The sequence below is a fragment of the Euwallacea fornicatus genome, chromosome 1 (genome assembly GCF_040115645.1).
Source record: "Euwallacea fornicatus isolate EFF26 chromosome 1, ASM4011564v1, whole genome shotgun sequence".
Taxonomy (NCBI): Eukaryota; Metazoa; Arthropoda; class Insecta; order Coleoptera; family Curculionidae; genus Euwallacea; species Euwallacea fornicatus.
Window position 1 is genome coordinate 2,731,133 of NC_089541.1, and position 25,676 is coordinate 2,756,808.

At 36.2% G+C, this 25,676-nt stretch overlaps 1 protein-coding gene across 7 annotated transcripts in view; it reads right to left on the reverse strand.

Moving 5' to 3' along the window:
* Fas2 (fasciclin 2) overlaps positions 1-25,676 on the reverse strand; it is a 101,488-nt gene that overhangs the window by 39,556 nt on the left and 36,256 nt on the right. The window contains exon 2 of one of the 7 annotated variants that reach the window (XM_066286145.1): positions 12,571-13,143. The exons of 5 other annotated variants lie outside the window; for them this stretch is intronic. The gene's annotated coding sequence lies outside the window, so the exon portion shown is untranslated. Of the gene's footprint in view, positions 1-12,187; positions 12,451-12,570; positions 13,144-25,676 lie in introns of those variants that run through there. One more of the 7 variants, XM_066286135.1, reaches the window with a different exon arrangement.

The following is a 25,676-nucleotide window of genomic DNA, read 5'->3' on the forward strand; positions in this document are numbered from 1 at the left end:
ATTTATTCCTGCCTCCCTGAATGAATTTAAATCGCGTAATTCCTCCTTATCACGACCGCTCAAATGGGGCTAAGTGCAGGACTGTAGTCGCCTTTATTGCCCCAGTTAATAACGCCCCTTTGTGCCGTTTTCCTTGGTGTTATTTTCTTTGAATTAAAGCAACACAACACTTTTTTCATCGAGTCTCGTATATAAGTCTTCAGAGTCGCGGAACTTCCTGAATAGAGTGATATGTGTGAAGGGGGTTTTCAGCAGGAAAGTTGACACTTTAAATAGGAAAATCCATCATTTCCATCATTATTGGTTTTAAGAGAATGCATGACGTGCCGAAAATGTGACATGATTAATCGGCTTAAGAGCGTACGTGGTAAAGTTGATTTAATGCTTCGAACGTGTAACTATAGTTTTTCCCGGGTCTAGACTGGATACTCATATATCAAAGTTTATTAATTCGCTTGTGTGGGAAAGACATACCTCTTAAACACATTCATGGACAATAGAGGCGATTTTGATCTCAGTCACGTAGCTATTCTTCTATAATAAAAATGCTGTGGGGGTGCCAAGAGTCCTCAGCTTGGGAATAAGCGCTCCTGCAGGAGCATCAGTGGGTTCGCAGTAAAACATGATTTGTTATGACAAAATTGCAGGATTTATATACGCATGGAAACAAGTGATAAAACTGAAATTAGCAGTATAAATTTCCGAAAACGGAATCTGCAACAGATAACATATTTAACCGTTACGCTTCTCCTTTGTCCCCTTTTGCGAAAACATTAGACCGTCTCAAAATGGGGAGTCACGCTCTTCTTCCTAGAGATTTTATGGTGCGTAACGCAATTATCTTTATCGCATAAATAACTTGCGATAAATATAAAAATTTGCCCTAGGAAAACGGTTTTCAATTGTCTTTTTCCCTTGCCCTCAAATTCCCTTTAGTTGGATTTATTGAGATTGGATACGTCGATTGTTGCGCATCCGGGGTTGAAGCTCAACTAATGGGATTTTTTCGCTTTTAGGTTAATTCCAGTGAAGGTTCTTTGAGGTACGAAACACAAAGAATATTTCATTTAACTTCAATGTCAACTAAAAGACATTTTACGATAAAATATGTAAAGGGATAAAAAGACAAGATTCTCGGTTTCAGGTCCTTAAGAATATATTCTTCATAGACACGAACACGGGTTATTTTTCTATTGTTCCCGCGTCCCTTTGTTACGGGATGCTTAAGAAAAGCGGCAGACAACGCAGAGACAAAGCTTATCGCGAGTTATTAATGAAATCGTTATGAAGACTTTTTTTAAATGTTAGAAATGAGTTTTGGCGAAAAAATGGATGATAGTTAATATCCTGACAATATCATTTCAACAATCGATTGCTTGACCCGAAGGGCTATTTTTCAAATACTTCGCGGATGTTTGTCCAAATTAAAACGCTTTTATTTTCGACATCCCGAAAAATTGGGTAACAACAACGTTAACATGATACTGTAATGTTGACATATTACGTTTCAATTTTGGAGCTTTCCATAAAAATTCTATATTCTCAAGTACGCAGTGGAAACGTTCTTTGTTCCAATTAATGGCAAGTGTTGATCAATATCGATTTGACTATAGGATTGACGAAAAAGGGCAAGCTACCCTGCCGATTCGCTGATTAACCTGCAAATGACGCTTCAACCAAAATAAGCCCTACTAAAATAAACCACATACGCCACTGACTTAAAAAAAAAAATCGAGGTTTAAGATGATGATTACATTCCCTAACTTTGCTTGTTTAATTGGAATAAAGCTGAAGCGTAGGCAGATGCAGTTCTCGATGATTGTTTACTTAAAACCTAATGAGTTTTGAGAGTTTATTTATTACCATTCAAACAAAGCATCTCCACGACTGACTCTAAGAAAATGAGTATAAAATTCTTCATTAAAATCTCATATAATTTCTTATTAAGCGGGAGCAAAGCAGATGCGTAGAGGCCAGGGAGAAATACATGGAGGTACTCGATAACCGAAAGAATAAAAAAGGCTATTCATTCTCAAGTAGACGCATAAAATCGAATTTATATGTAAAATTCCTCGTTAACTTTGAATCAACTATGGATGTAGAAGAAAGATTTGTACGTTGAAACAGTTGCTTCACACAAATAAAAAAATATTATTTAGTTATGATATTTTTTTGCCACAATAAGACACAAGTTACGCTACTGATTATCAGGGAAAGGAAATATTACTATTTTTGGGAGTTTTTCATTTAATTGGAATAAAGCAAAGGCGTGGATCAATGTCATCAACGACGATTTTCATTTAAAGTCCGAATAGTATTAACAATTTACTGCCTTTAAAAAAACGTCAGTGACTTCCGAGACAGGATAGCCTTAGAATCATGAATAAAATCTAATACGATTTCGTCTTAAATTAGAACGAACTGCAGGCGTAGGAGAGAGAGAGAGAGAGCGAGAGAGAGAGAGAGAGAGAGAGAGAGAGAGGGAGAGAGAGAGAGGGAGAGACAGAGCGAGAGAGAGAGAGAGAGAGAGACATATTGGAATCCTCGACAATTAATCCCATTTAAAGAACAAAAATTTGATCATTTATTGGCCCTAAAACGAACGTTATACGGTACTGAATATCATGGAAATTAAGTATTAAAGTGAGGTTCAAAATCTTATGAAATTGCTCATCTATTTGGAATGAGGCGGAGGCATAGGAAATGGTAATTCCCGGTGATTACCTTTTGATATTCTCCTAAGTTTTGAAAGTTTACTGCCGTTAAAATAAACCATCTATGCCACTGACTCCTGTGACAATGGAGCCCTAAAATAAAGATAAAACTGTATACAAGTTACTGTTAAATTGAAACAAATCACAAGTGTCTAAACGAATCACATAGAAACATACATTAGTTTCATACGGTATATTATGATTTAAATAATCCTGGTGTAAAGTAGCATGGGGCTATCTATAATTCGGCACAAAAACTATCCAAATTTTTTGTCTTAATTATGAATAATAATAACAATAATTGAGTGCGTTAATTCTAATAACAACTGGCAATAAAACAATAAATATTTGCGATGTTTTTCAGCTTTGAAAATCAGTGCATAAAATGAGAAATGTATTCTCAGATCATTTTCGTTGCTAGCTCTAATTAACACAACAGTAATAAACTATTTAATTAAAATTAAGTGCAGTTTTGAAATGAGTTTTCTAAATAAACAAGGAAACCTTCCAAAATTAAAATTATAGCTCAGATTCGTCAAAATGACCCGGATTGTTTTTTATTACTGTTTCGCAAATTTTCGACTTTATTTTTAATAATTTTGTAAAATATTCATCTATCAGCTCTGTCTCGCACTCGTCCTCTAAAAAGTTGATTAGAACTAGACGAAGAACGATTTTTAACTCTTTTGTCCGTCTCATCTTAAGTCAACTCGATTGGCGACAGGTCCGGATGCCTCGACGGCCATTCGAAGATTTCGATGGTTTTCTTTTCTTATAGATTTTCCAGATCACATGCACAGAGTTTTGAAGAGTGTTTAGGGTAGTTGCCTTGCTGGAGAAGACACAGCGATCCTATCAGATTTGAGCTAAAAGAAATCGCTTGCTGTTGAATGATTTTTAAAGAAACTTTTTTTTCTTAAAATTCCTTTGATGTTGGAGAGAGGCCCACCTCGGCCTCCTCCAAAACAGTTCCATACCATCGCACGGTGCCTCCTTCATGTTTGATGGTCTGCTCTGCGCACACCTCTGAAGCCATTTCAGTGCGACATGGATCGACGAATACTCTTCAATTGGATCCAATCATGTGATATTTTGATAAATCCAAACATTCGGATGTTTTGAAGGAAAACCTTATTCCGTTCGTCTCGAGTCGGGTCGCGGTGTGTCTTAGCCCATGTAAGTCCATTGTGTCTGATGGTGAGCTTAGGTATTTTAGCCGTCACGCATCCTAGAATACCACCGGCATGGAGACGTATCCTGACAATGCTTGGGGAGACTGCTCCCTTCCGTCCTTACATGCAACGACTTGGGGTGCAGTAAGACGTCGATCACGCTTGGATGTTACCGTAGCGAACACTTCTTCGATAGATGGGGAGGGGCGGTCTTAGACCATCGGCTTCCTTTTCTGACATAATTTGGCCCCGTTCCTTTTTTTTTGTTGTATCAAAGTACTGTGAACACCTTGCACGATATTTTAAGTGTTTTGCGATTTTCCCCTCTGAACACCCTTTTTGACGTAGGGTACAAAACAGAAATGCCGAGATGTTGCTTTAATGGTGGGTCAAAGGAAACTGGAGAAAAAACACGGAAAAATCTATATGGAAAACAACGTTTTTTAGGTGTCTGGTCATGCACGAAAGGCAAAAAAGCCCCTGACGCGCCAATTGAAGGAACTGCGACGGGGTTAGGATTGATGTTGGGCCAGATTGGGTTTTCGGTTGTTTACCTTTTTTTAAGGTCACAACTCTCAGATCAATGAAACATTCGTGTTTCCTTTTTTGCTTTGGCGGTGAAAAGTATTATAACGGATCAGCATTAATTGAAAAAATGTATAAAATGGGAATCAATAAACTTGCAAAACTGGATTATAAAAAAAAAACTCCAGGCACTTCCCAACTTTTTGTCGGTGGTGCAAATCAATATTTGCAAATCAGAAATTTGACGATCAGAATAACTGATGGAAGTTACAGAGTTACATTACAGTGAAATTGAACCAAATCGATCGTCTGCACAGATTGAATTATCCGGAATTGACGGGACTTTCTATGCTCATTATAATGTGTTAATAAGTTCAGTTCGCAGTTTGAACAGTCCATTATTTTCTTACAGAAGAGAGAGAGAGAGGGAGGGAATTCCATAATGCAGCTACCCTAATATGTTGAGACGAAAATCCCTATGGAAACCCCCGAAACAGCCTAATTTGAGTTACACCGAATTTCACTCTGCCTTCTATTTGTCCTGGCAATTTGACACCAGTCTTACTCCATTGAGGTCGATTTTTCGACTGAAAAAGGGTCGTTAAAGTGGCTATCAAATTTCGTTGAAATTCATTTCATTAACAGTGGTCACCGGGGTGTTTCAGCGGCAGACAAAAAGTTTCCAATAACTAAAAATACATTACAATAGCGACCAAAAATGCTAAAAATCACTTAATACTCCATAGTGGGGAAACGTAGTAAATTCCAAATCCATGGGCGTTTTCATTATTTAATCCAAACGACATTTTAATGGTATTACGAGGCTCGTATTTTAAAAAACTTGGATGATTTAAACCTCTGGAATACCTGCGCCCAGGAAAATTTATTATGAAACGGAAACTGTTTGTAATTGTCTATAGAACTGATAGATGGTCGATTATAAAAGTCTCCGGTTTTACTTTACTAATTTTCTCTCCTTCAAATTCACTTTCCCTTCTTTTGCATGTAAATATGTAATCACTTTTTTCCGAGCCTTCAGGAGAAGTCTTCTGACACCAGGTATATTATTTGATACCTCGATACCGCCACGGAAATCAATATGATCACCAAAGAAAAACACTACCGTTAGCTTTAACAATTGTCTATGTCAACATCAAAATTTTCATTTTTTTTTCATATAAATTGGACACGAAATCAAATTTAAGGTTGAATTAGGAGGAAAATGTAGATAACTACTTTCCTGCTCAAATCCCAAACCGTTTCTGCGTTGGGAAAACTCTGGAGAAAAAATGAGGGCTTGGTATCTGCCTCTTTTATTTGGAACGACCAATCAGAATACTGATCCCACGAATTTGGTGTTTTAGTCTGAATGATATAAATGTAAACCTTAAAAGGTTTTTGCAATTAACATTTTAGCACATTAATTCTGCGAAGGGCATTGTTAATGTCAACGTTAGTAAGTGGCCTGTGTATTTCTTACCATAGTTTCTCACGGTCAAACCAGAACAACCCTTAAGTTGAGCGATTTATGGGTTTTAATCTTTTAGTTTTCTGTTATAATTGCAGATCCAAACATAAGTAAAACATGATGAATTGGGTGGGCATCCAGCACCGTCTACTGACTTCAGACTGTCTGAAAATGATTTTCGCTACATTTTCGACACTAAAACTCAAGTTTTTCATATAGAGCTTCCCGTATATCATGCATTTTTTAATTTTTTAAAAATTATTATGGTTAATTTGGCTACAGAAATTCTTGTAAAAGTGTCTCTTTTGAGTAATATGAGCGTAATGGATCTTGGCACAGCAACCTCAGGAACAGCTTACGAAGAAATTTATTTCACTGTTAAATGTTGCACCCTATCACGTTTACGAAACAGGTAATGAATCACACGTCGACGCAATAACTTGACCAAGAGACAGTTTACAAACACTGTGAAGTTGTTAAGTACTAAGGGCTAAAATACATAGCCGCCCTACGCCTAAAAAGCTGTTATGGGCTAATTTATCGTCCATCTTTTTAGAGCGTGATATTTAATTTGATACCGAGATAGATCGATCTTCTATTGGTGTGTTCCAGTTTTACCGATTTACCGGAACGAGGTTGTACTTAAATTCTCGTTCTTACAAAAAAAAGGGCGAAAGTTTTATTACACAGGGGCTACATGTTTTTAAGAATGAGGGATGCTGAAATCTGGCCATGCCGGGTATATTGCCAAAAAATGGTGATATGTATACAATGGCCCAAATGGAAACTGATACACCTTATAAGTTGGCAGATTTTTATTCATAAATTTAGATCTGAAATTTAACAAATAATTATACATAAATGTTTCTGTTATGTGCTTTGATTTATTCTAAAAAATGTATCAAATCACAAATTGAATAGCTTTAAATAAATAAATAAATAACTACATGAACAAATTGGCCGTGCCTAAGTATTTCAAAGTTTAAATGGTACATACAATTAGTGAGCACATCGTTCCTTCGTAAGGTAGATCCAAATACATATGTGATTTAGTACCTCATCGGCAAACCTTTGTTTAATACCACTTATCGTAGACGATTTGCAACTGATTCCATTAATTTTCAGGTGGAATCAGAAGGTATTTTTTTCATCTTTCCATTAGCGCTCCGTTTAGTTCTTCCTTGTTTGAAATTTTGTGTTTTCTAATTTGTACTTCCACTTTGGCCCAAAGATTTTTTATCACATTAGTATCTGGTGATTGGGGCGGAGGCTTAGGTGTATAAGAACTCTTATACCTATAACAATCATTCTTTAGCTGCATGGGCTGTGTGTTTCGGATCATTGTCGTGATAAGCCATCAAAGTATTTACAATATCTAATTTTTCCACACTTGATGTAAAATTTTGTTGCAATATGTTAATATACTTGTGTTTGTCCACTACACACTCAACCTACACCCCCTCATCATCATACTCCCTCCGCCGTGTTTCATAGGAGCTTTTAGATTATGTCCTTTAAGCTCTTCACCCGATATTCTCCAAACATTTCTACACTCATCGGACCCAAAATAAATTAAATTTACTTTTATCAGCAAATAGAACTATATTCAAAAAGTCCAAACCCTCATTCAAGTGTTCCTTCCCAAACTCTACCCTAATTTTTCTATCCTTTCCACTAAAGGGTGGTTTTTTCCTCGTTTTCGAAAAACCATTCTTATCGCTTGCGGATTAACTTTCTTATTTAAATATTTCTCAACTCTAAGAGCAAGTTTAGGAGCACTTAATCTGAGATGTTCTTTTACTTGCTTTACAATCCCTGTTTCGTTAGCATCAGTGAAAATCTTTCTTGCATCGCTCTATAATCTGCTAAAGTGTTCCTGCACTTCTTCGATTATTTCAGCGATAGTCTTAATAGATTTTCCTTTCTTTGAATGGGAAATGATGAACTTGTGTTATTTTAAAGTTTAGTGTCTACCCGTCGTGAATAAAACTGTGTTACACACAGTAAAAAATACTTTCTATTACTAAAATCATTGTTGACGAATGAATCGTTCACGCCGAACCAAATATTTCCGTGGCAAAATATTTATTAAATTTTATTCGTTCAAGACACGATTTATAAAAATTGTTGCAAATATAAATCAATTAAAAAATGTAAAGTAAAATAATTCCCCAGTAAATATAATTAATTCATAACTTTATATACCTTCATAACTTAACTTGATATTTATTAATTCATAACAATTGCTAAATCAACTAAATGTTTAAATTTAAATGAAAAACATCCATAAATAAATCAAAATGACTGTTTATACATGCCGTTCTTTTTTTGCAGAGGAATAAACTCTTAAAATCCGTACGTACCATTTAAACTTGCCCGTTCATTTGCTTGGACAATTTAGTCATGTGGTTATTTGTTTATTAAAAGCTATTCAATTGTTCATTTAACACGTTATTTACAACAAGTATATGTCAAACCATTATTGTAGAAATATTTATAATTATTTGTTAAGTTGCAAATGCAAGTTTATTAATAAAATCCTATCAACTGGCGAGGTGCTCCGTTTTAGCTTTGAGCCACTGTAGGCGTAGCATAAGGGTGTATTATATGAGGATTAATAAGAACACCTTGTCAAGCTTTTCCGATGGAGTTTGTGGCATGATCGTTTTTAATCCCGATAACTCGAACTTTTCCCAAGGGATACTTTATGTCGGGTACGGGGTATTTTATTGAATATTCTGAAACTACTAATCAAAGATAGAAATTCCTCGATACACTTAATCCTTTCGTTATCACTTTTTGAACTGTTCGAGACTTCATGGAACCATTTTTTCAGAATTTTTGACCATTATTTGCGTTATTGGCGCACAAAGTCTCTACTTCTGCTGTGCATTTTTTACAATTTACCGATAATTGAGGTTAATACCCCTTCCTATAGGTAACCTATAGGAAACCTCACAGTAATCGTTTTTACGATTTCGAGTAATTTAAGTATTAACGATAAGACGTTTTCAACGCTTTTTTAGCTTTAAATCTCGGAAATTGGACTTTTGCCAAGGGTCGTCCCGAATATTATTGAATATTCTGGACCTGCCAATCACAAGAAATTATTTTCTAATAAATTTTGCTATATCATCTTTATCGATTTTCGAGTAATTTGTATTTTCAAGAGGATAAAGTTTGAAAAGTTATTTATTATTAAATTAAAATCACTATATAATAAACCGTTTTTAATGGAGTTTTGCAAATATTTAAATGTCATGTAATTTTTATAACCACTTTATTGGCTTTCAGACCTTAGGCTATTAAATTTTTTTATTGGAATATTTCGTGCATTAATCTAACTTGAACATCAACAATTTCCTCCTTTTGCCCGCATTCACGAGACTTTCTTAGATACCAATAATGACTCGGCACTATGCGATGATGAGACGAAATTGAAGATGACGTTTTCTAAATATCGCACATAGCTTTCCCCTATTCTTGAGTAATGTCTGGGTATATGATTGATGATAAGTGAGTATTCAAATAAAGCGTTATGACTGATCACAACGGCGTCCCTTTCCTGTTTTTATTAATGCGTATGATCGCCCTTTATTCTTTCAGTTGAGAGACAGAGAGACAAAGAGAGAATTTTGAATAAGTTTTCGAAGGAATATTAATTAAGTGCTTGTTTGAGAAATCTACTTAAGCCATGTGCAAATGTGAATTCCGACCTTTAGAAACTATATAAATCCCCACCCTATAACCGGGGCTAATTTGTTACTGATCCAGGATTAATTGCTCTGATGTAATCGTATAATTTCCCATTTAATCCAACTGACATTTTACATATGCCACAGTTTAATGACTTCATTAAAAGGCTTAATTGAGGCGACAAAAACCCGAGGAATGTTTACACTCTCAAAGCCTCTCTCGGCTCTTATATTTATTTATCGAGTCATATTTTATAAATTATAAACATCTGATTAAACATCGAGTGTGTTTGACCCTTGAGAAATGTTCAGCGACTTTTTCTTTTTATCAGCGTTTTAAACCTTCATGGGCAGTTTGTGCAGAAACCAGCAATTCGTTATCCAGAAAGCTTTTAAGGAAATTGTACCTTAAACAGGATCTTCCCCAAGAGTCTGGAACACACTTTGAATTTACGTTTTACATTCCCCGGTAACCTCAAGGAAGTAAATACAGGACCTTAATTAGTTTTTATTGGGCTCCCCAGGGAACGAAAATTGCGGAGGACGTTTCTCCACGAGAGAGGACAAAAAACAAACAAAAATTAAAGGAAAACTTAAAGTGGAGGTTTAATTGATTCAGCCTCGGTATTTATGCAATCGACATTAATGGAAAAAGAGGCGCCATGGCGTCGCGACTCTTTGCGTCCCGACGCGTCGTCTTTTCCAGACCGTGGAAAACATGTCTGTGGATGCGGTGACGCGTCTTAAATTTCGAAGCTATAAGAATGGAAAGCTTGTGAATGTATGTCTCCCATCTTTCCCATTCGTTTAGCAGAAGTTGTTTGTAAAAAATCAAACTGTGGGACTTTTTTATATTTCGGGTTTTTCGGAATACTAACGTAAAAAACTTTTCTGAGGACCTTTTTCCCTTGCTCTTTAGAATACACAAAACATTGACAATGGAGGCACAATTAGTAATTAATCCACTTAAATAAAAAGCCTAAAAATGTCTTCTGAATATGCGGGTTTGAATTACATTTTAAATTATATAGAGATTTTTTTTTTGTTTCTCCAACGTTCCCTTGATGGAAAAAGTTGAGAGTTGGGTTTTTAGAGCAGAGGATATGCGCAAATATGAGAACACAGAACGATCTGGAAATCAATTATTTTTTAAGGTATATTTTGAGAAAGCCGAAAGCCAGAATGATCGAAGATAAAATTTTTCCTATTTCTGGGCAGCTCGATTCCCTTCTAAGTTAAATTCCGGGATATCTGGATACTCCAAACTGACCTGAAATAAACTTTTTAAAACAAAATCATTCGGAAGGGGACTTTAGATTTTTAGGGAAAACCGAATGACAAAAAGTCACACTTTTACGATTTCCACATAACCTCAGGCGTCCGGGGTCAGTTTTGGACTATCTCGATACAGCTAACTGACCTGAAGTGTTATTTTTTCAGAAATTAGAAACGAAGTAACGCGAAAACGACTAGATTTTTGGTTTTCCGAGTAACCGAGAACCAGAAATCGAAGTTAAGGATTTCCGGATAAACGCCACAACTTCGAGGAATGGTTTTGCCATTTCTGGATAAATGCAACTGACATGAATAGGATTTTTTGTAATTTCGAAATAACTCATCATTTCGGTAAATAAATTACTCGGATTTCTAGAAAACCCAGAGTAGATATAATTGAAGTTTTTGACTTTCCGCATAACATAATATATGGTTTTGCCATTCCTGGATAGCTGGATTTGATCTGAAGATAATTGTTTTAGTTTCTGTCTAACTAGAAACTAAGTGATATGGTAACGAATTATTTAGATTTAAAATAATGCCGATACTCGCACACGTCTTAGAAATTTTTGACAAATCGTGGTCGTTTCCGGGTATAGTTTGGGCATTTCTGGATAATTTGAAGTTACTTGAATAAAAACCTTTTCAAGTTCTAAATAACTTGCAGCACAATGAATTGAACATCATTTTATTTCAAATTAACATTTTGGTGTTCTGAATACCTAGTAATTTGAAACAATTATCAGGTGAATTGAGTTAGGGGTGCTTTTGAAGGGCCTTCAAATGAGATGGATATTCCATTTTAAAGTGACTTGGATATTACCTATATTAGGAGAGAAAATCACCACTTTTGTACCAGTTCTTCCCTTATCTAAAACTTCTTTTGGAATACCTCTATTACTTTAGAGGGAAGTGGCAGACTTAATGGGACAGATAAATCGTCATGACGCTAAAAAACTTTAGCAAAAAGCACGAAAAATTGGTAATCCATTCAAATAAAGCGCATCAGGCACGAGTAAAAAGTATTCAGTTTTAAATTGAAGCATCTAGGTAATTTTTAGTTTTTGTGTTACGCCTTCAAGGGAAAAGACTAGCTTGCAATGCTGTTATATCTGAACAAAGAAGTTTCAGAAAAATATGTAAAATAACATCATGCCAATTTCATTTTACCACTTTCGAAAGTCGGTTTCCGCTGATCTAGTTTCCTGCATTTTTTTTTTTTTTTAATTAAAGATTTTTAGCTGAACAATATTTCGAACGATTTCGATGATGTAATTACTCATGGAGAGAACTATTGAAGTCTTTTAAACTCCATCTTTAATAGTATTTTTCACGTACCTTAGACGAGAAGTTCTGATACTAAAACGACCGACATGAGTGTGTTTTCCTAACCATTTTCCATTCAGTTCGGCACAATGGATGCAATATCAAAAGAGTCCAGCCAGGCATCCGCGATATAACTCAAATTTATAGGGTTTCCGCATAAGGGAAAATTTAATAGTTGAGTGGAAGTGCACTACGTAGCTTCCAGGGAAACGAGGAAATTTACTGCTTTTTTTCCAAATAGAGGTGGAGAATTGATTCCGGTTAAGAGTCGGCTAATTTGTGGATTCAGTCGCCGTTTCAGAGGCTTAAAAATACATTTAAACAGAAGAATTTCCAAAACATCCTAAATAATCAAACTTGGTTCTGAGGGCGAAGGGGTGGCGGAAAATACATACATCAACGATGACAACTCAAAGGGCGAGAACTTTGAGAAAAATCGGAAAATGCCCTCCATAAATAACGGTGTTGTCGACATACATATTCGATTCTTGCAGTTTTTCTTTCCCCCAAGGCGTAGCCGCTTTGTTACTTTCTAGGATTTAGACTGGCGTACTTAAAAGTAATCCCACAGTAAATTTCCCTGCTTTCAGGGTTTTTGCTTGTACTTTTCATGTCCAAAAGAGATAAACTCTCGGCCAGATATAGAGGCTATTCGCCCCTAAAAACAACCCCATAAAAGCGTCTGCTAAAAGTGAGTTAACCCATGTGATAAACCCATTAAACATCAAACACTGTATCCACGTTTGACAACACAATTACAGACAATAGGAAAGTCTTCCTTGTGTTGGATAGGGAAATTCGAGCCTTCTTTTGTACATAGAGAGCGTATCCGCAGAAGCAGGGGTGTGTCATCTTCGTTTGGCTTCAATTGTTCGCCCTTCCTGCACATGAAAACCGGATCCCGCATCCCCATCCCCTGTGGTTTCAATAATCCCATTCCGCCCTTCTTTTCTTCGTCTGCTGCATACCTGAAATAAAGACAAAAAGGAATTAAATAAAGTTCCATAAAAAAAAAAAAAAAAAAAAAAATGTAAAAATATTAACGCCAGTAATTATGACATTTTACGATTTTAATTGTATTAAATTTTATAATGCGGGGAATATCAATTTTCAAATAAAGCGCATTACTTACACCTGCAGTTGCAGAACTTTTCCTGCGGTTCGCACTTAATATAGAGCAGCAGCGACAAATTATAACTTTGTTAAATTTCATTGCCCTCAGGCGTGCATTTAAACGCATTAGGAACGTATTTCTGGCTGCTGGAAAATTAAAACATGGGGTCATTTTTAATTGAAGTCTTTGAAGCCGCAGAGGAGCTTTCCATGCATATTTTTAACCCCTCTGCTTTAAAACTTTAACCGGCTTGTGTTTATAGAAATGTGGATTTTTTAAAGTGGGGCCCCATGTTTCCTTTAGTTTTCCAGGCATGGAGTTAATTAAATCTGTTTCTCTTGTGTTACCAGATGCGTCCTTAGGTAACAGGGTTCTTGGATTTTCAACGTACACACCGCGCCACCATTTCGACACTTCCCACCCCCGATGATTTTTGCAACGAAGGAAATTTGCTTTAACCACACAACGTGTCGACTTAGATATCGAGGGGGAACTTTAAAACCAGCGTGTGTTACATTTTAGATTTCGCCCCCTTGCCCCCCAGGTATCGCCAGTCGAAATTTCTAAGCGGCACCCCCAGCTTCTAGCACATCATTTTAAAGGTCTTAAAAACCCCGATTCACTACCGGTTAGAAAACTAAAATCGGTTGATCTGTTCTCCTGAAGGGTCGAAAATAGGTTTTCAAGCATCCTTCTATGTTTAAAGTGTTTCTTTTCGTTAGTTTACATCACAGCTTTTTTCTTTTTTCGATAGGAGAGATAATGGGGCATTGTATCACAGTTTTTGTCAGATTTTGTATTTTGAAGCAAAATGTTTTCCTGCCTGGTCAAAATTAAATTTACGTTGTCAACTACCTACTTACCGGTAAGTTGCGGTAAAAGCGATGGGCTCATAATGGTGTATACATTAGAAGAAAGAAACGGAATTATTTTTGTTTATGGTACCGAAGATAGGAGGGCTCGCAGGACTGCCCGGATTTTTAACGAATGGCATCCTGATGAAAATGTTAGCCACCGATATGTGCTGAAATTTATCAAGAAATTTCAAGCCACTGGCTCCGTCTGCAATAAAGCAGCTGAGCAACTCAAAGATCTTAATGAAGCTGACAAACACTTGCAGCTTGACAAATACTATAAAAGTAAACAAGTTTTTTTCTTGCCAAATGAGCATGCTTCAAGAACTCCGGGAAGGCGACTACGGTCGAACAATTCAATTTTGCAAAACAATGATTGCAAGAATTGAAACTGACTCGAATTTGATGAAGAGCGTTCGTTTCAGTGATGAATCAACTTTTTTCCTAAATGGATTTGTAAACAAACATAACTGTAGACATTCAGACAATTAGAATCCTCGTGTGTTTCTACAGGGTTACACGCGGTTTCCTCAAAAGTTCAACGTCTGCGCTGGAATTCTGGGAAATGAAATTATAGGTCCAATTTTTATCCAAGAAAATCTAACTGCTGAATAGTATTTCAATTTATTGTAAAACGAAATCGACCCACTCATTACGCAGCCCTTAAAAAACAAAGTCGATGAACATGGAAAGCCTTTTTTGGATGAACGAAATTTACACTTTCAACATGATGGCGCACCACCACGCTACGCATTACATGTTGAACAATGGCCGAATAAAGGGTTTCCTGACAAATGGATCGGCAGAAGAGGCGCGGTGGAATGGCCGGCGAGATTCCCAGATTTAACGCCTCTAGATTTCTTCCCTTAGGGTTGTTTGAAGACACAAAACACAGAACTGTCCCACGAGAAATTCAGGTTCTACGAAATAGGATTACCGGCGCATGCAGGTTAATTAATAGAGACACATTCCAAAACGTGCGACGAGAATTTGAGAACAAGTTGTACTTTTGTTTGGCCAACAATGGCTTTGAGTACCAAATAAAATAAACTTTTGGAGAATAAATTTACTTCGTTAGTTGGATTTTGTGTTTCGATCAATATCATTTTGACTTTTTAGGAGAACTGATAAACCGATTTTAGTTTTTTAAACATTAACGAGTCGGGGTTTTGAAGACCTTTAAAATGACGCGTCACAAACCGGGGGCGCCATTTCAAAATTCCAAGTGGCGGTACTTGGGGGCAAGGGGGCGAAACCTAAAGTACAATGCACGCTGGTTCTAAACACCCCCCTCGATATCTAAGTTGACGTGTTTTTTTTGGTTAAAACTAATTTCCTTCGCTGCAAAAATTGTTGAGGGTGGAAAGTTGTGAATTGATGGCACTATATGTAGGATCATCATAAAAATCAAAATTCACAAACATGGATGAACATTTTTCGATTGCCTGAGGATATTTAGCTAAAGATGATTTACTAATATTCATCCTGCGTACCGGATTAGACCCTCTCTGAAAATAATACGGCTGATCAATTAACTCGAGCAGACCTTCGGAAACTGCTGGTTTCTGCAGAAGGAAAGCTCTGTGTTCATTATGAATAAAGAAATTTTATTACAGAAATGTCATGTCCTTTTTGTATATGTTTTCTCATTCATAGTAATGTAAGTAACGGAGATAATTTAATGAAATTTTACATGAAAATACGTGTTTCAACAACGTAAAAAACAAGGATACTCTGGAATGGATTGTTGTGCTTATTTTCTGACTATAATTGATTAATTTAGGATTTACCTAGACTCGGGACGGCTGAGTGCACGTCCCGAGGCCTTGGATATAAGTATGCAGGATATTGATTTTCAGCCACTGTAAAATTATAGCTTTCCCAAGTTTTCAGATAATAGATTCCTACCTCTCAAGGTTGGAGCTACTTGCGAATTACTCAAAATCATCTTCGAGTAACTTGGATTTTTCCAGAAATATGAAAACTGAATCTGCTAACTTTCACAGCTAATTTAAAACTATGGCATAAGTTTACCCGATTAGCACTTCAGGGATATTTGATATTTGTACAACTCTGTTTCGATTAATTCTCAATTATCAAAAAATTATCTCTTGGTGTTCTAGGTTCGAGGTATCTCCTCGAGTTCTACTTACACTAATTTTGGAAAACATCAAAATAATTAAATTCCATTTTACCCTGATTAAGTTTTTGCGTTTTAAAAGTAATCTCCATATTAATTATCCAGAAACCATTCCGATTTAAAAACTTCAATATTTGTGAAGTTTGAATTTGTCAATGATCGAAATAAATGATTTCCGCATTTCCCTATTTGACATTCAATGAAATTACAAAAACACATAGGTATTAAGGAGCGTTCGCAAACATTAAAAATAAACGAGAAAAACATTCCGGCTTGCGAGCCATCCCGAGTTATCCAGAAATGAAAATTATGGGAAAATCGTTTCAATTGCTGAAACATTCAAAATCCACAATTCACGGTTTTCTTAGGAATCCAAATAATTCCTGCCACAATCGCCCTATTCCGGTTATTTAAAAATTGTGGCCACTTCAAATTGTCCAAAAGTTCCAAGAGTCAAATGGTCAGTTGCTCCGGTTACCTAAAAAAACTATATTCAGAAAACCGAGGGCTAAACCGTAGGGCTTGGGACCTCTTATCACTGTTGCTAGTCGACGTTGATAGGACAATCCGCCAGTGGGACGGTCGACAGGTTGACCCTCTCAATTACGATTCGATCGACCTGTCGATCAGAGAACAACTTCGAGCATTTGTCCATAATACACTTTGCGTATCTTCATATTCCTCTTTTTTCCTTAATTATTTACAGCTTCGAAGGGAATATGGATGGTGGTGGCACATGCAATCATCGCAAAGTCCCTGGAAGGGCCCGACAAACGGATGGACGAATAGACAGAAAGACAGATAGAAAAGCAGACCGACTGACCGAACGATTGGCCGGCGGACCTACCTACAGACAGCCGGATGAATAGTTTGCGGTGCTGCCTTCTAAATTACTTTCTGTCCTGATGAGCTTTGGGGTGTATTTATCCCCTTACCTGCCGTCCCACTTTGTTTTGTTTTCAAGGCCATGGGGAAAAATGCAATATAAAAACACACATGGACAAATGCTTCATTTAAATTGCTGGCCTGTAGCCGCTGACAGACAGACAAACGGACTGCCACTTTGTCGACGACCGGATGGACGAACAGATAGAAAGAAAGACAGACCAACTTTCGACCGACCCCATTTGTTCCTAACATCCATCTCGTCCATTTTTAAATTTTGTTCATTTTCACAATTTCTAATAATTGGAATTGTAACTGGGCCCTACGATAAATTTAGATTAAGTACGAAATTGGAACAGTCAAATACGAAAACTGAAATTTGTTGCCCTTACATGCGTTAAAATGCAAAAAAAAAATTACATTTGGTTTCTTCGTTTACTTATATATTGAGTTTTATGTAAGTTTTAAGGGTTCCAAGTATCGTCAATATACTATATGCAAATGGCTTTTCTGAGCAATCCGCTCATTTCTATCTATCTGTCAAGTACTGAGGTATACTTGAAATGTCTCAGCTATACAGGTTTCGGCCCATTATTCGAATATCTAATAAAATCAAATAAAACGGTCTTCGCTTGTGGGTGAAATAATTTCAAATATTGGAAATAGCCACTGGATCGAGAGAGAATTTCCATACTCATTTATTTCCAAATAACCTCTCGAATGTAACGTATGTGATTCTTTTGACGTTCCCTGCGGATTCGTAATGAAATTTCCATTAAGAATTTCCGTGCAATGAGATATGTATGACGAAACTCATAACAAACTACAGCGCTGTATTGAAGGAAATAAAGCAAACTCAAAATCCAGACTTTAAAAAGTTCCTTTGAGCCAAAAAGCTGAATGCAATACGTAGCTTGTGGGAATAATATACATCTATCTATGGCAAAAATAAAATAATCAAGCATTTCCTGAGTGAACTCGAACTTTAGCTCGCTAATTAACTCGTAAAGAAATACAAAAGGGATTAGTCAGCCCTTTTTGGGAGAGAGAATGAACATTCATTTTCCATGATTCTCCTTTATCCAGACAAACCGTTGTATGTTTTAAATCTTATATCTAGCAAAATAAATTTGTCTAATTAGGAAAATGTTGTTTATTTTAAAACATCGCGGAAAGTGTTTGATGCGGAAAGGTAAGATTTTTGCCATTAAAAATGGCCAATTAATGTCTCGATGGCGAAAGCTAGAAATGCTTAAAAAAACGAATGGAGCAGCTTTAATTAAGCCTTAAACGGGTGTTTATTCGCATAATGGTTAAGTTGTAGCACGTGCACATTTCAGATTTCACTCAGAAAATACTTGTCGGGTCTACTTTAGAATCGGGCAACAAAAGGGGTCTGGCAGATGAATTCGTCCCAACAGCAGCGTTACTTCGATATTTTTGTCACATACGAAAATAAAATCATAAAATATCCCTTTGAATTGGCGAAACAAAGGAAACTGAAAGAAAAGCTTCCATAAACAAAGCATTACTCAAATATCCCCATCTCAATGGCACTTGCCCCGATACCAAATTCGATTTGATCGAATTGCAAGACCCTACGTACACTTTCGGCACTGTCTAGATAAACTTAAAGGAATAGGGGAGCAACCTTCACTTAATTAGAATAAATTTTGGGGCTGTCCAATTAATTGCAAATAATACATTTAGCGAGGGGACACTGAAAGCTGAAGCGAGGCCGAGATAATGGGATTGTGCCCTTTTTCTTACAAATCGTAAATTGGCTCGCCATTTGTTATGTGGTCCTCTATAAACTCGGAAAAATCGGTTTGTCAAGCTGATTTTTAATCCGTTTATTTTTCCTGGAAAACTCATGATTATTTGCGCGTAGAAAGTGCATGCATGAAGCAACTTCTTACTTCTTTCCCTCTGGAAAGGAATGCAGTAACAAATAGCGCCTTCACGTTCCGTCTTCTGCATTTGAAAGTAGAAACTTACCTGCTCAGAATCTCCACTTGGCAATTTAGGCAAAATACTGAGCAATTTACAGTTAGAAAACGACAATGGCGAGATTCGATTCGGGTGTAGAAAATTGAAAATGCATTCTACCGTGTGTTTAAAGAACAATTTCATGAGGTTTCTCGCCTTTGAATTACATCAGGAAGTAGATTTTAATAAAAAATTTCAGAATACTTCATTATACGAAATAATTAAATCTTTATAAACAGTCGTTTGTCTTTCAAAATTGGAATAGAAAAGTAAAATAAAAGACGTATTTTCGCCTCGTCCCCAGAGCCAAACTATGCAAATTAGATTTTTCTCGTTTTCCCTGTATCAACACGGAGAAAGAGCCCGAAAGGATTTATTTCAAACTAATTTCCAGACTTTCCACATTTTTCTCTGCGAGCACCGTATTTGTTTTAGATTAAGTTTAAATTTAGAGTACCTCTTAGGATTGGTTGAGGTTTTTAGGGAGTACGAAATTTACTCACTAAAATAGGTTCACGTACGGTGGAATTCATCAGGTATCGACTCAAAATTATTCGAAGTGAAAAGTACGTTATTTCCGTAGATATCTGGCTGTACTTGAGTTTAAAACTGTAGAAGTGTGACAAAATAGAATACTCCGGAAAAACATCTTTTCACCGTCAAAAAGAGAATGAAACTTTCTAACAAAAGAAATCGCGATGATGAAATTTTCGCAAGTGGTAATTACTTTCTCCTTTCGAAGACTTGGCTGTGTTGAATTCCGTTGAAAAGATCATGATTTGTTCAAGATTGCAAAAAAATATCGTTGACGCTCGATAATGTAAACTGATTCAAGTCAAGTGCTGGTCACATTACCGAATTGTTTACATTAGCGTACGTGATTTAAATAATAAATTATTTATTTAAAAAATGTTTAGCACATATATGGAACAAAATCAAGAAATATTCTAATAGTGATAAGTATTTTTAATTAGAAGGAAATAATAATCTGCAATTTTAGTCTACGCAAATCAGCCCTTAGCATTGTGTTTCAATGCTTACGTCCGTAATTTGCGAAGAACCAAAATGTCCGTGTGTGACACCTTTGCCTTTCAGCCCAATCTAAGACTTGGTTGAAAACTTTTATAGCTAGTGCGTCAATCACTACACTGTTACAACTTCAACGGGAACATCTCCATCGTCGTCACTGTCCACAACTTCCTCCTTATTAACATCATTCGTCTGCTTACCTTCGTTCCATAAATTAATAACAGCTAGAGAGCAGACAATGTTGGAATTCACCATCTTCAATAAATCAAGAACATCAGCATTGGATCACAATTGCTCCCGAATTATTCTTAAGGGAACATTAGCTTCATCTAGATCATTGGTATAAAAGAGATTGTTCCAACATTTCTGAACAGTTTGCCGATTAACTGGATCAACTGCAAGTCTAAAACAGCTTCTCGTAATGCTACCTGTGCCAAAACCTCAGGTATGTTTTCAGGATCCTTTGATAAGACAGACGAAAGTTGAAATTTTCGTTAGTATAGTTTGGTGAGTCCTATTACGTTCTGGTCAATGGGTCGAATTAATAGAGTTGCGGCATGTACATGACAAAAATTGACCGATCTTCGTTTCTCAGTTGTTGCTCCGGAGGACGGGTTGGTGCATTATGTAATAGTAACATCGCTTTTAATTGAAGCTTCTTATTTTTTTTTTAGTAGATTTTTTACCTACAAGAGCTCGAATTATGAATATTTAGAGCATTTGTGGTTGCAAATGTTCTACACATCGTTGTCATAACTCACGAGAAAAGCGGTTTCGTAACCATTTCAGCAGTTTTTCAACAATCATCATCAACCGGGATATTAAAATTTTTAAATGAGCGCGGATTTTTCGCTTTTCCTTTTATCATTGGCTTTATTTTGTGTGTCGCCAAGAACTGTTTACGTTATCGCTCCGCTTGATCCTAAAGTACGAATTTTTGTGTTTACATTAACGCAATATTTTCATTATCGCTTGTTTACTTTATCGAGCGTTTGCTGTATTATGAAAGAACTCACGCTGAAGGGAGGCAGTGAGGTGGAAAGCACATTTCTTTTTGTGTGAGTTCAAATGTGCCAGCTATAAAACAAGTTTTTGAAGTTAAAAAAGAAAAGTCAATAAAAAATTCCCGTGATATGCTGATGAAAAACAACTTTCTCACCTTGTCGAGTTGTCCGGCGTCCGCGCCACTCGATTCGTCCAAGGAGCCTGGCCGTTGGCCGAGCCCCATCCCAACACACCCGAATTTGCTCGAACGCGACGGCTCATTCAGGCACAAGCACATTCGCCTTTATCTATTTATTCCAACTTATGAGAGAAAATGGCACTTCAGGGTTATTTTGCTTCTTGAAAACACAGATAAAAGCGACACATAAACCTATTGATATCCGCAGTGCCATATCCTCAATTATTAAGGTCTAAACTGTCATAAAACTTACAAGCTCTCGCCTTTTATTGGTAATTTCGTCGTGCATCTGGTGTATAAGGGATGCAATATTGCTTGATTGCTTGACGCGACGTGCCAGCATCATCTACGTGAGCTCCAACTTTCCGATATGAGGGATGGAGGTTAACAAACTTAGTAATGGCATATTTTTATTACTCCCCCCCAAGTTATTTTATGCCCCATTTTATTGCCGCAATCAGTGTTAATGACAAGTAAAAGCAATTCTGTGTTTGTTGACTGCTCAAATGCTCGATTGAATGACGATTTCCATGTCCAAGGGAAAGTTCCATACTTTGAAGCCCAGCGTCGCCCCACTCCCCTACTAATCAAGATGGTCGCGTTCGTGACAAGTGACTTTAATGATGTTGGACATACCCCGCTGGGACGTTTTCGGACCGAACTTTAACAGAGTAATTTGGTTTCAGATATGACAGTGGGGACATAAAAGTGTGACACGATGATGGAATGATAGATTTGATTTTCATCGTAAATATTTTCTGTGTTCCTAACGAAATTGTGTACAGTAGGTTGCTCTTTATCGAATACACTGTATCTGCGAATGCTAAAGTATGTGTTGAAATTAATAATTTTGTTGCTTGTTACTATGTTTGCAAATTTCGAGATTAATCCAATTAAATTTCTACCCTTCATAAAACAAACGAAAAGAATGAATATTTAACTGTAATATTCACTCATAATTTAATTAACCTATAACGAATGAATTTGGGTTGTTGAAACTCCGAAATTTAATTTTGCAATCAATTATCGCATTAGTTTTTAACAAATTATTATCACTTTTACGGTTGGCATTACGACACTAATCCAACCGGGGGTTTTAATTGAATAGCAAATCCTCCTACGACTTATCTCGTGCCTATGGCAATTTATCCGAATTGGGACCAATAAAGCTAGGCCAAATATCACCCCAAATTTAATCTCCCTAATGGCTCTCCACTTTACAGGCCATAGACCGTAACTAAAAGCATTTTTGCATTTTGACACCAAACAAGGTTAGACGCCTATTATACAGGGGGGTTCGTAATGAAAATACATCTTCACGCCAGACTTTCTCAGACTTTTTGCTTCTGAAACATAATAGAGAATTTAATCTGCTTGAACTCGCTATTAAAATATCTGCAAGATCCCGGAGATATATATATTCGAGCGAGAAAGTCTGGAAATGCCTCTTTAATGTTCTGGAAATTCCAAGTTTATATTTAAAGTTTAAGCACCACATTTGAATAGTAATTGAAGGTGTCCTTTCTGAACTTTAAAATCATGCCGGAGTGAGGTCTAAGAAGCTGCCACTGTCTAATCAATTTTCCATATGCAGAGAGGACGCTTGAAGTATCGAAAATGATCACTACAACAATTTTCATTGTTAACCTCAATGGGAAAGTACTAATGAACGGCATTGTGTACTTCAGGCCACAACGGTAATGGCATTCAGATATTTCGCAATTTGATAGTATTCACTAATAACGGAGGTTTCAATGGTTCAGCAAAATTCCCTATCCTAGTAAAATTTCCTTCCTCATCGACGTCAAAATCCTTATAATCCCAGTGCCATGATAAATTTTTGTTTTTCAGATATTCTGGAATGCCGAAACTCAATCAAATCCTCATGAATTCATTTGTAATCAAAGATTTAAAGATCTAATTTATCAGTGAAAAATAGAGTCCCCGATAACATTACCAACCACTGACCCCAAACGATTCCTTTCTCCTCCCTTTATTTCTATAAGTCGCTATCGGGGAGGAAAGTTTTATTAGTGTCAAAGATTTTGATTGGATTTGTCGTGTACGTGACGTTTCTATTATTCTCCGTGATTGAGAACGAAAGATAAGGCAATCTGATGCTAAAAGCAGTCGTCATTATTTCACCATTTGCCACGGAACTATTCCGGAGGTGCCCGATATTGGTTTATTGGAATAGATGATTCTATGATAGGTGTGGGATTGTAATTTGATAGCCCAGAATAAGGTCAAGTCATATCAGGTTAACTCACGTTAGTGGTGCATCAAGGAGGGTTCAGGTTTACGATGCAAAGTTCATTTTTTTCTCCGACGGAGCAAAATATTTCGGCTTTAACAAAACGGTTTTCACGTGATTTTTAAGAAAATTTTGGAAATACGAACCGATAATTCGTAAAGTTTGTATGTAAATCTTATTAAATACACCGCCGTACTAAACGCGGCAATAAATTATTAACTAAATTAATCAACGTTTACACCTGACTCTCACCCTCTTTCATTAACTATGGTACTAAAGTATCCAACATCCTACGCTTATGGATGTGTAATATATTCTTCCTTGATAGGGCTGGAATTTCCCACTGAAATCGTGCCCTAGCCATTACCAATTTAAGCACTACATGTAATCAATTAAGCCAAATTTCTTGATTGATTGATCTTTGAATTTTGTTTCACCAGAAATTTTAGACGATTCCCGCATAAATTCAGTAAAAACTTCTATATGTACTTGGTGCCTTATTTTTTATGTAATTGGGGAGTATTAGGTATTTCTCGACTCAAGATGGAGAAAAACCGTGTTCGAGACCTTTGGCCTGATTTTTGAGCCAATTTCCCTAATCTAAACAGCATTTTGACACGTCGACTCGTTTGGGAGATAAGGGTGTTTCCATTTTTTGTCGTTTCCTTTAAACTCCATAACTTTATGGTTTGTGAATGTTTTTCGTTTTTGGCAAAAACATCGTTGGCACATTTGCTATGTGCAATGCAGAGGCGCACTACTATTTTCTCTAACTTATTTGGTTTTCGAGTTAGAGGTAAAAGTGGCTTTTTTTTTATGGAAACCATAGTTAGCTATTATTTCATTAACTAAGGTTTTTTTTAGTTTTCTGAAAATATATAGTCCCACACATTTATCTCGGTAAATAAATTAATTATACACGATTTTTTACGATTTTTTTTTATTTAAAAAGAAAATGCATCAGTATGAGCAAAACCTATTTAAAAATTAGAAAAAAATGCTCTAATAGTATTTTCTGCCATGTTAAAAATTTATTGTTTTAGAAAACAAATAACATTTTAATTATATAACAGTTCTTTCTTAATTCAAGTATTGTTCAAATTGATGTCCATTGTCATGGAAACATACTTCACATCGGCGCGAAATACTCTCAATTTCCCTAATCAAATGAATAGATGTATGTCTAAAAGCTTGTGTTTTCCAAAATATTGTTAATGATTTTCTTATTTGCCGCGATATATGTACGCAACTATATATTTTTAGAAAACTAAAGCGATCTTTAGTTAATGGAACTATGGCCAACTACGGTTTCCATTAAAAAAAAAAACAACTTCGATCTGTAACTCGAAACCAAATTAATCTAGAAAACAGTCAAGTACTCCACTGGATTGTATGTATGAGAAATTGCACAAAAGATGTTTTTGTCAAAAATGAAAAATATTCACAAACGAAAAAGTTATGGAGCTTTAGAAAAAGCGATAAAAAAAACACAAAAAATACTCTGTATCCTCCAAACTAGTCGAAATGTCGAAATCCTGTTTAGATCATTGGAAAACCGGGTCAAGGATTCCGACCACGGTTTTTCTTCATCTCCTCGGGAAATGCCTGAAGCCTCCCAATTACATCGAAAATAGGACACCTTGTACAGCAATTTTTTATGATCTAAACTTCTGAATTATCTAATTGTTATTACTCGCAATTTGTTTAATATTGCAGAAATTTTTCACTCAAGCCTGAAAGATAGTGGGACTCTATCAAATGGGGCATTAAATTAAATAAACTAAACAAACTTTCTACAAGCATATGAGTAATTATTTTCGCAACCTTCTTAATTGAAGTTATGAACAATCTACGCTTCTAAACTCTTGGAATTTTGCTATGTGAAATTCCCGGCAAATTATTGTAATTTTACATCTACTTATGGGTGCGATTCTGGATTATCCCGTGTACCTTTGTACCAGCATACAGTTGTGATGTCTTTAATAAATAAAAAAATTTAATCATTGCCGAAATTCCAGAAGACTTACGCCTCTGAAGTAATTAAATTTTAATA